This window comes from Manacus vitellinus, unplaced genomic scaffold, assembly GCF_001715985.3.
Source record: "Manacus vitellinus isolate BGI_N305 unplaced genomic scaffold, ASM171598v3 scaffold_21_pilon, whole genome shotgun sequence".
Lineage (NCBI taxonomy): Eukaryota > Metazoa > Chordata > Aves > Passeriformes > Pipridae > Manacus > Manacus vitellinus.
This window is the reverse complement of record NW_021939546.1, coordinates 4,492,068-4,501,768: the sequence shown is the minus strand read 5'-3', so window position 1 is coordinate 4,501,768 and position 9,701 is coordinate 4,492,068.

Below are 9,701 nucleotides of genomic sequence, written 5' to 3'. Positions count from 1 at the left end.
TCCAGGCATGAGGCAGCCACAGCTTCTCTGGGCAACCTGTGCCAGGGCCTCCCTACCCTCACAGGGAAGAATTTCCTCCTAATCTCTAATTCAAATCTCTCCTCTTTTAGTTTAAAACCATTCCCCTCTTCACATCCTTTCCATGCTCCTTTGCTGTGCTGGCTGTGTCCTGCTGTGGCCAGCACTGTACCCACAGCTCCCGGCAATGTGCAGAGATGGGAAACGGGTTATTGGGCTGGAAAAACATTGGCAGTTCTGGGTGGGGAAGGTGCCTAAGCAGGATAGACAGCAGAGCTGGGGCTGCAGGTGAAGCACCCGCTCTGCATCCAGAGGTGTGTTAGGGGAGATGATGTGCCCGGTGGTGTCCGTGGCTGCAGGGCTAGCATGGGGGTTCTGCCCTGGCCCACTCCCCTCTGCCCACACCCCCTCCCCTCCAGCCTTCCCTTACTTTATTCCTGTCCGTTTTCCATGACCTAGTTCTGCCAGGCAGTAGCTTCCTCATGAACAGGGGAATGCAGCAGCACAGTTCTGGTGCTGCGAGCAGACGCCTTTCCCTGCTCCTTCCCAGCAGCAGCAGAAAAATGCTCCTGTGGCCTTTATGCTGCAAAACCAACCCAGATTCCTTCTGTTTCCCTTCCATTTTTGGTGTGGGAAATCCCGGTTCAGGTAGGAGGTGGTTTGCTGGCTCAGTTTCCTCAGTTCCTGGGGGGATGATGATGATGCCTTGGCTCTGCTTCCCCATCCTCACATCCAGAGCTCCTGTGGGGTTTGCATGGTTTTGCTCAGCATGGGAAGCACGTCGGTGTGGAGGCAGCAATGCTGTGCTCCCTCCTTGCTCCAGAGTGGCCTGGATAGACAGGGCTGATGGATCCTGCTCCCCCTCCCTGGTGGTCTCCCCAGTCACTTCCAGCAACCCCCCAGCAGGTCCTGGAGGGGCTGAGGTGCGCGGGGTGGATGGTGTGGAGGGGCTCAGGACCTCCAGCCTCCCTGGACACAGATGCACACCCTGTCCCCTCCATGCTGCCAGTGTCAATGACGGATGTTCCCCACAGCCCCCGAGTGGCAGCTGTCCTTGTCCCCAAGGACATAGTTTCCTGCTGAGGCCATGGAGCTGGGATTTCAGGGGGATTTCCACCACCCACAGGCGTCAATCCTGGGGATGAGCACTGGGAGCAGAGCGGGTCCTTTCCAGCTGCCCAGGGCGTGGGGACAAGGGTCCCGCAGAGCCCCCGGCGCTGCCAGGAAACTTCTGACCTGGAGGTCGGAGTTGTTCATGGAAACCATGATGCAGAGAAATAAAATAATAAACCAGCCTTGTTGCTGTTTCCCATGGAGCACAGGCTGCACTACTGGAGGTGGGGCTGGATTTCCACGGGCTTTTTCCCCCCAGTCCATAGGAATTAGGGATGAGTGTGGGTGTTCCCACCTGCCCAGTGATGTAAGACAGAGCTGGAACAAAGGACAAGTGACAAGACAAGAGGAAATGGCCTCAAGTTGCACTGGGGAGGTTTAGTTTGGATAATAGGGAAAATTTCTCCATGAAAAGGACTGTCCAGAACAGTGATGGAGTCCCCCATCCCTGGAGGGCTTTAAAAGCCGTGTGGATACGGCACTTGAGGACATGGGGTAGTGGTGGCCTTGGCAGTGCTGGGGGGGAATGACTGGATTTGATGGACTCAGAGGGCTTTTCCTACCTAAACAATTCAGTGATTCTATGATTCTCTGCCCGTGGTCCACAGCCCCATGTCCCTCTGTGTGCCAGCCAGCAGGACAGAGCATTTCCCAGGTTATAAATCCAACCGTAAGGATTTGCAAAGTGCCGGAAGTGGTTTGCTCACCGAGGATATTTGGGTACCACTGGTGCAGAGTTCGCCTAAAGGTCCTACAGATGAAAAAAGAGAAATGAAAATGCAAAGCACTGACAGTTTTGCAGTCAAAAACAGGAAGGAGCTGGGGGCTGGTGCACAAAGAGCAGATTTTATCGGGTCTGCGGCGCTGGAACGGAGCCAAGTTCTCCCAGCACCGGCACCTTCGTGTGAAGCCTGGAGCTGGGACTGGCACGGGGACAGCAGTGGGACCCAGGGCTGGCCACAAAGGACAGGGCAGGTTGTGGTCCAGCTGATATGGTTCAAGATGTGTTTAGGTGTTTTAGCTCTCCCAAATATCCCTTTTGGGATGAAACAAGGAGCCCAATCCCAAGGTCTCCCAGTTCCCAAGGGCTCCCTGTCCCCAGGGTCTCCCAGTTCCCAAGGGCTCCCTGTCCCCAGGGTCTCCCTGTCCCCAAGGGCTTCCTGTCCTCAGGTGCTCCCTTCCCCAGAGGCACCCTAAGCCCTGCTCTTGCTGCATGGTTTTTGCTCTGTGGGGGGTATTTCTGTCATCTCTGTCTGATGCTGCCACCGATTCTCTCACTGCAGTGCTGAGGACATTTGGGATCACAGAGCTCTGGCTCACAAGGGACTGTGGGATGACCCCCCTCTTGCGGGGGCAGGATGGGCTCTGCAGCCTCCATATCAGTCCAGAGTGGGGTCTCCTGGGACACTCCTCGGTGTTATGGGGTTGCCCATGCTGTGACTTACTGCTGGGAGCACTGGGATTCACATGCTGGGAACTGGGCAGAACTTGTCCTGGTGGCACAGTCATGCAAGAGGGGCCAAACGCTCCCCTTGCTCCTGACCGCTGGTGCAGCTGTGGTTTGGCACTGTTTTGGGGGCTGCAGGGGTGCTGGGGCAGGGACGACACATGGGGGACAGCAGGACCAGCTGTGCATGTGCTGCCTGCACATCTGTACAGCCCCGTCCTGCCCGTACACATCTGTACAGCCCCATCCTGTCCATGCACAGCTGCACAGCTCCATCTGCTGAGCTCCCGACCGCTGCACAGCGCAGAGCACCGGGAAACTCCACCGCCGGGATATGCACGGCGGGAATGGGGAGTGTCTGCTGTAGGGACATGCCCTGCAAGGACACACAGAGCAGGGACATGCTCTGCAGGGACACACACGCGGTCGGGGTGCGGCTCACCTGGCGCCATGCACAACTGGAGCCCCCAGACAGCTGGAACGGTTTGTGGTGGGGCCCAAACAGCTGGAGACGTGTCCAGCTGCAGTCCCACACAGCCAGGGTTGTGCAAGCCAGGGTTGTGCACAGCTGGAATGGTGCACAGCTGGAGTTCTGCACAGCTGGGTGCTGAGCACAGATGGTGCTTGTGCACAGCTGGATCCCCACATAAGTGAGTGCCTGCACAGCTGGAGCTGTGCAGAGCTGGATTCTTGCATATTAAAACCATTCATGGCTGGATTCCTGCACAACTGGAACCCTGCACAGCCAGAGGCAGTGGCTCCAGGACTGTGTTGGGGTGCTCACCTTTGAGAGTCCCTCTGCCTTCACAGAGGTGGGAGAGTTTTGCAGCAGAAGAGTGGGAAGAATATTTCCACTGTTAAAATTATATATTTTTCTCCATAACTTCATTCTCAGCTATTTGGGTTGAAATCTCCCCATTTTCCAAAAAAAAAATCAGTCTGAGGTGGGAAACTGTCAGCAAGAGGCAGCGTGAGGGGTGCTGGCTGGGGAGGGGAGTGGGGTGTGCACCTCGAGGGGGCCTGTGCCAACGAAATCCTGGGCAAACTGCACCCACCCATGTGCAAAACGGGGCTCTCGCCTGTCCTGGGCTGTATTGGACCTGAATTGGGCTGATTTTATTCCCATGAGGATGCAGCCGAGCCCTGGTACTCTCCGGGACAGGAACATATGTGCTCCTGCATGGTCAGAGCAGTCGGGTTTTTAAACTGTTTGTAGTTAATCAGCCATCACACCTCGAGGGAAACACATATTTGGAATAGGGTTGGATTTGGACCAGGGCAAAAATTCCCAGTTTATCTTCCAGTGGGGTTTCCCATCATAATGGGAAGGGCACCCAGGGGCACCCAGGGGCACCCAGGGCTGGGTTCACCCCTTCCCCCAGCACTCCAGGGAGAAGCCCCCCAAGATTGAATTTTCCTTGAAATCCCCACAGCCAACACTGTGTTCTGTTCCTCCAGAATTTATTTTCCATTCGGAAGCTGGCACCAGCTTGGCCCCTGTGTGCCACCGACCCCCACTTTCCTGCTTGGGGTGCAGCCTTTCCAATGAAATTAATGCCGTTTGGGGCTGAATTGAATGAAATGGTATTTTTGGGGCTCCTCTGTCCGTGAATGCTCAGGGGATATACTGAGTTCCTGTTCTCCAGTGGGATGGGGACACTGGATTCACAGTGGGATTCCCACAGCCAGGTGAGGTGCCAGGAGCCAGGGTGCAGTGGTGACCCACACCTGGACTTGGGAGCACACGGAGGGGCCATTCCCGTCCTGAAAACACTGATGCCCTCAGTGATCCGATCCTAAACTGGCTAAATAATATTTAGGGTGAGACATGTGGTGTGGAAAGGAGGTGCTGGCTGCAACCCCCCATGCCTGTGAGGCATATGAGGACTTTGTCATTGTTCCTGAATTCCTTCTTTGTGGAAAAAAAAATAATCAATTAACAATACTCTGGAGCATCCCAGGGCAGCTGCACCTTGTCCCCATCAGGGTGTGGTGCTGAGGTGCTGGTGATTTACCTGATTAGCCCCCAGTTATCTAGGGAGGGACAGGGAAAGGTTCTGGTGTAGGAGGCACTGTTGAGAGGAAGAGGAGGAGCAGAGGAAGGTGGGTGTTTGTGTGGAGCCTGCAGGGATGTCCTGCTGAGCTGGTGGAGGTGGGTTTTGGTGGCTGCTGGTAGATGGATGTTTGTGGTTGTGGTGCCTTGTTGCCATGAGATTTGTGGTGATGGGGAGCAGGAATTTGGTAGTGCTGGCAGGAGCAGCTCCCAGCATGTGTGGAGGGTTCCCATCCTGTCTTTGCACCCTGGGGCACAGCCCCATTACCTCCACTTCCATGAAAGCTGGCAAATAAGGCAGAGCTGGCTCTGGTGGTGTTAAACCCCTCCTGTGTGTGCCCATTGTGTCTCCACTCCACCAGCAACTCTGTGCCATGGCTGCCACCTGGCAGAGGAGCCCTGCTTGCCAAAATGTGAGTTTTGGGGGGCACTTAACAGGGCTGTTGGCACAGGGGTGGGTGCGACCCGTCCTGCCTGGTCAATAGTGGATACTGTTGGTCCCACAAGATGCTGTACTTGGTTTTGGGGGAACTACTGCCCTTCTCCTACCCTGCTGTGACTGTGCCATGGCCTTCATTAGGGGATTTCTCATGTCAGGTATGGTTTGGGGTCCTGTGGGATGCTGCTGTGCTGGGTCTCAGTGTGGGCTGGGCTCTTCAGGGGTGCTTGGTGAGGTCTAGAGCATTTTGGGGGTGAAAAGCACCTTGTAGGGTGCCCCATGGGGCTGTTTCCTGGGGGCAGGTGCTGGGGGGAAGGGGGACAGTATATGCCTGTTCTGTGCTGGGTCTGTGTTGCTTCCCTGGGGAGCTCATTCCATGATGGAATTTTGCTGCTCTCTGTATTCAGAGAACAGCCTGGTGCACTGAGTCTCCCTTCAAATGTACGATAAATATATTTTTCCCAGTGCTGTTGGGAAAGCAGGAACCCCATCTAGGTCTCCTTCTCTCCCTCATATGTCCCAGGGGTAAGGGCTTGCTCCTACATCCCTTGCATCTCTCCTTGGAGCAGCTCACTGAGGTGGGAAGGGCTCAGTGGGAAAACTGAGGGTGAATAGAGCAAAAAACTACTACAGCAGAAGGTAACAGGCTCCATTGTGGAACTAGGAGCAGCTGCATCCTGAGAGGGCTCTGTGACTGGGCAGGGAACATGGGATATGCTCCACTCCTCCTTCCAGCACTGAGCATCCATGGTCCTTCCTGTTCCCCGTGGGATGAGATGGGGGCTGGCAGGGCTTGTTCCCATGAGCTCCTCAGGCTGGTCCAGCCCTGCTCCTGTCGGGAGATATGGGATGCACATGCAGTGCTCTGGCTGTGCAAAACAAGTGTGGGGTGGTCCCAGGAGCATCTCCAGATGGAGCTTCTTTGGGTTCTGCTTCACAGGCAGTGGCATCTGAGGGGTATGTGCAGGGGCGTTTGGTGCTCGGGACCTGGGTGATAGGATGATCCACCTCCATGCCCTCCTGAGCTCCTGGAGACTTGGGTGAGGTGCTCCTGGTGATGCCTTATGTCTCACAGCCTTCTTTGTGGGGAGATATGTTTTGAGTAAGGAATCCTGTAAATAGGCTACAGGGAGACCTTAAAGCCCCTTCCACTGCCTAAAGGGGCTCCAAGAGAGCTGGAGAGGGACTTGGGACAAGGGTCTGCAGGGACAGGACAAGGGGGAATGGCTTTCCACTGCCAGAGGACAGGGATAAATGGGATATTGGGAAGAAATTCTTCCCTGAGGGTGGTGAGGCCCTGGCACAGGTTGCCCAGAGAAGCTGTGGTTGCCCCATCCCTGGAAGTGTTCAAGGCCAGGTTGGATGGGGTTTGGAGCAACCTGGGCTAGTGGAAGGTGTCCCTGCCCATGGCTCCTATAAACTTGGTTTTACAGGAAAAGAAGCAAATGGCTGACCTTTTCTGGAAAGCCTATTTTGCAGGTGAGGGGGGAGCAGTCCTCAATACCGTGGTGATGGGAGCTCTCAGTAAGGAGGGGCTGGGGGTCTGTCCCCAGCATTCCCACCAGGAGCAGACAAAGGATGAGCTTATTCTTAGCAAAGGTTTAATTACGGGTTAGCGAAAGGGTTGGGGGACCATGTATGGGGAGATGTAAACAACCCCCTGGCTGTCCTTAATGCCAGAGGATTTGCCAAGGCCAGATCCTGGGTGAGGATGAGGCTGAAGGATTGGGGTTTTATTTAGCAAATCCCCCTCCACGCTGCTCGCCCGCCCCGGGGCCACCGTGTCCCTGCGGCCGGGGGCCAAGCCGGGCTCCTCCGCTCCGCTGTCACATGGACCTCCAGCATGACTGTGCTGGGGTATGAGTAATGCACTCCGGTGACTCATTTGCTGCCTCTTTATTTTTTATTTTTTTTTTTAATCTTAAGGCCCTTGGCTTCATCTGTTGCTGTTTGCTGGCAGTTTCCTGACGTGTCTCCTTCAGGAGCTGCCCGAGATTTCCAGTGTTTTTGCTGAGAATTGTCCTTGTGTCAGTTAGAAGGGTTGGAAATAATTTGGAAATCTGTAAATATCAGTTTTACCTTGAGCAGAGAGGGGCTTGCTGGCACACTGCCCTCCCTGGGGACATGGGTGTACTCTGCCAGGGACCTGGCTGTCCCTGTGCCACCTGCCTTTGGGAAGAGCCTGTGCCAGGAGCAGGTTTGTGGTGTCCTTAGTTTGGGGTTAATTTTGCCCTGAGGAAGGTGAGTTTCGGTCTTGCCACATGACAGGAAGGCTTTCATAAGGCCAAGAACATCCTGCAGAGCCAAGGAAAGCTGGAGCTGCACTGGGATGAGCAGTAGCCGAGGGATCTCAGCTGTGCTCAGGTAGTAGGTGCCAGTGGCAAACTGCCCAAACCCAGTATTGAGTGGGGCAGTTTGGTAAAAAAACTTATTGACCCATTGCCCAGCCTGGGAGGGCATTTGTAGGGGGGTATCATGGTTCTTCTTACTTGGTTAAGGAATATCAGCCCTGTGGAACATCACAGGAACTGTGATGCTGTGGAGCTGTGGGTCTGTCCTAGCTGGCAGTGGAGCCACTGGGATGTGGGATCATAGAATTCCAGATTGGTTTGGGTTGGAAGAGACCTTAAAGCTTCTCTTTTTCCACCCTCTGCCATGGGCAGGAACACCTTCCACTATTCCAGGTAGCTCCAAGCCCCATCCAACCTGGCCTTGGACACTTCCAGAGATGGGGATACAGGGACTGTGCCCTGCTGTGCAGCAGCTGTATGAAGTTTTGGAAGATAAGTTATTTTAGTGTGTCCAGGAGGGGTTTGGACACTGCAGGTGTGTGCTCAACACTGGGGCATCCTGCCATGTGTGCCAGCCTGGCTCCTTGGGGAGTTCTGGGGTTGGGCTCAAGGAACAGCAGGGTGACATTCAGTGCTTTTTGCTTGCCCTGGGATTACAACCGGAATTCCTAAAAGCACTGGGCACCCTTCCCTGTGCTGGAAGCACAGGCAGTGCAGGCGGGTCACAGGAGCTCCTTGTGTGGATTAAGGAACCATCTGTTAAATAATCGCATCCCTTTTCCGGGTGCTGTGGTATTTCTCACCAGCTGGGGTGGGTGAGGGCTGTGCTGGAGACACTTGATCTGGAGACCCTGTTGTGGTGCTGAAGCACATCTCCTCACTGGTGTATCCACACCCTTGGAGTTGCTTGGCTTTTAGATTAATTTTTGAAGGTGGAAAAATATTTAGGGTTTTTTTAATTGCAGAAAAATGTGGGGGGGTGATGGGGGGAACTGATGTTGTTTGTTTTTTTTTTTTTAATGGAGAAAACCATTGTTTTTTGTTTTAATGGGGAAAATTATGTGAGTGTTGCTCTCCCTGTTTGTGAGTGAAGTCCTGAGAAACACATGTGGCTGACTGGGATGATCCTAAAGATGCTGATGCGCAGTGAGAGGCAGAAGTGAAGTTTCCATTACTGATACAAGGTCACGCTGAAAAGCCACATTTGAGTGCGCTGAAACGGGCTGGTTGTCCCTAAAACGCCACTGTTGTGCCCAGCAGGCAGCAGAGAGGGGGAGGCAGCTCATCCATCGGGCAGGTTGGTGTTGATGGTCCTGATCCCGGTTTTTGCCGGGTGCCGGAATGCGGTGGTGCCCTCGGAGAGAGATCCTGGTTGTCCCCTGGGATGGGGCTTTCCCTGCTGTCCCTTGCAGCAGTGGGTGCTGTTTGGGATAAGGATGCCAAAGATGCACCTTCTGCTCCTGCAGCCAAGAGTGGGAACTGCTTCAGGACAAGAGTGAGTTTTACAATATCTTTCCTGCCAGCAAAAAAACCAAACAAAACCACAAAAACAATAACAACAACAACAACAAAAAAAAAAAAAAAGAAAAGGGAAAAATCAACAAAACAAACAAACAAGAAAAAACTCGAAAAAACCAATCAAACAAAAAAAGCTTGGACTCTTGGAGCTGGTTAAAGATCTTGCATTTCCTTGGATAATCCCAGTAGTGTCCCAATAACTCCTACATTGGCATTGCCCGTGCCTCCAGCCGGGCTCCCCCTGCTCCTGCAGCAGCTCTGAGAACTGTTTGGAAGGTGGCGAGGGTCGCACACCCCGTCGGGGCTGGCAGGGGCTCGGGGAGGCTGGATGCTGTGGCTGGCAGAGAAATGGGGTGACAGGGTGGTGCTGGGTGGCATCTCTTCGGGCATCAGCTGATGAGGGGACATGGAGGGTCCCCAGGCAGAGCCTGGCTCGGCTCTTGCAGCCCCCCCGCTCCCTCCCCAGCCGCTTTTGTTCCCCGCTCCGGAGATGCTTAGGCTTCTCTTCATGCGAAATTAATTCCCGGGCGCTGTTAGGAGCCAGTCGGGGAGAAATTTCTTCCCGCATCATCCTTTCGGGGCTAATTGCTGGCGATGTGACGTCAGCCGATGGATTTCTCCCTTGAATGGCTGCGGGAGAGACGAGGAGGGCCCAGCACCCGCGCTCACAGCCCTCGTGCCGGAGCGAGCTCCGCTGCCTTATCCAGCCGGGATTGATTTATTCTCCCCCTATTCCCAGCCGGGCTCCCCGCACGCTCCTAATCTGACAGCGCCCGGTAATTAATCTGGCTCCCCCGGCCGCTGCAATAGGATTAAGGGAGG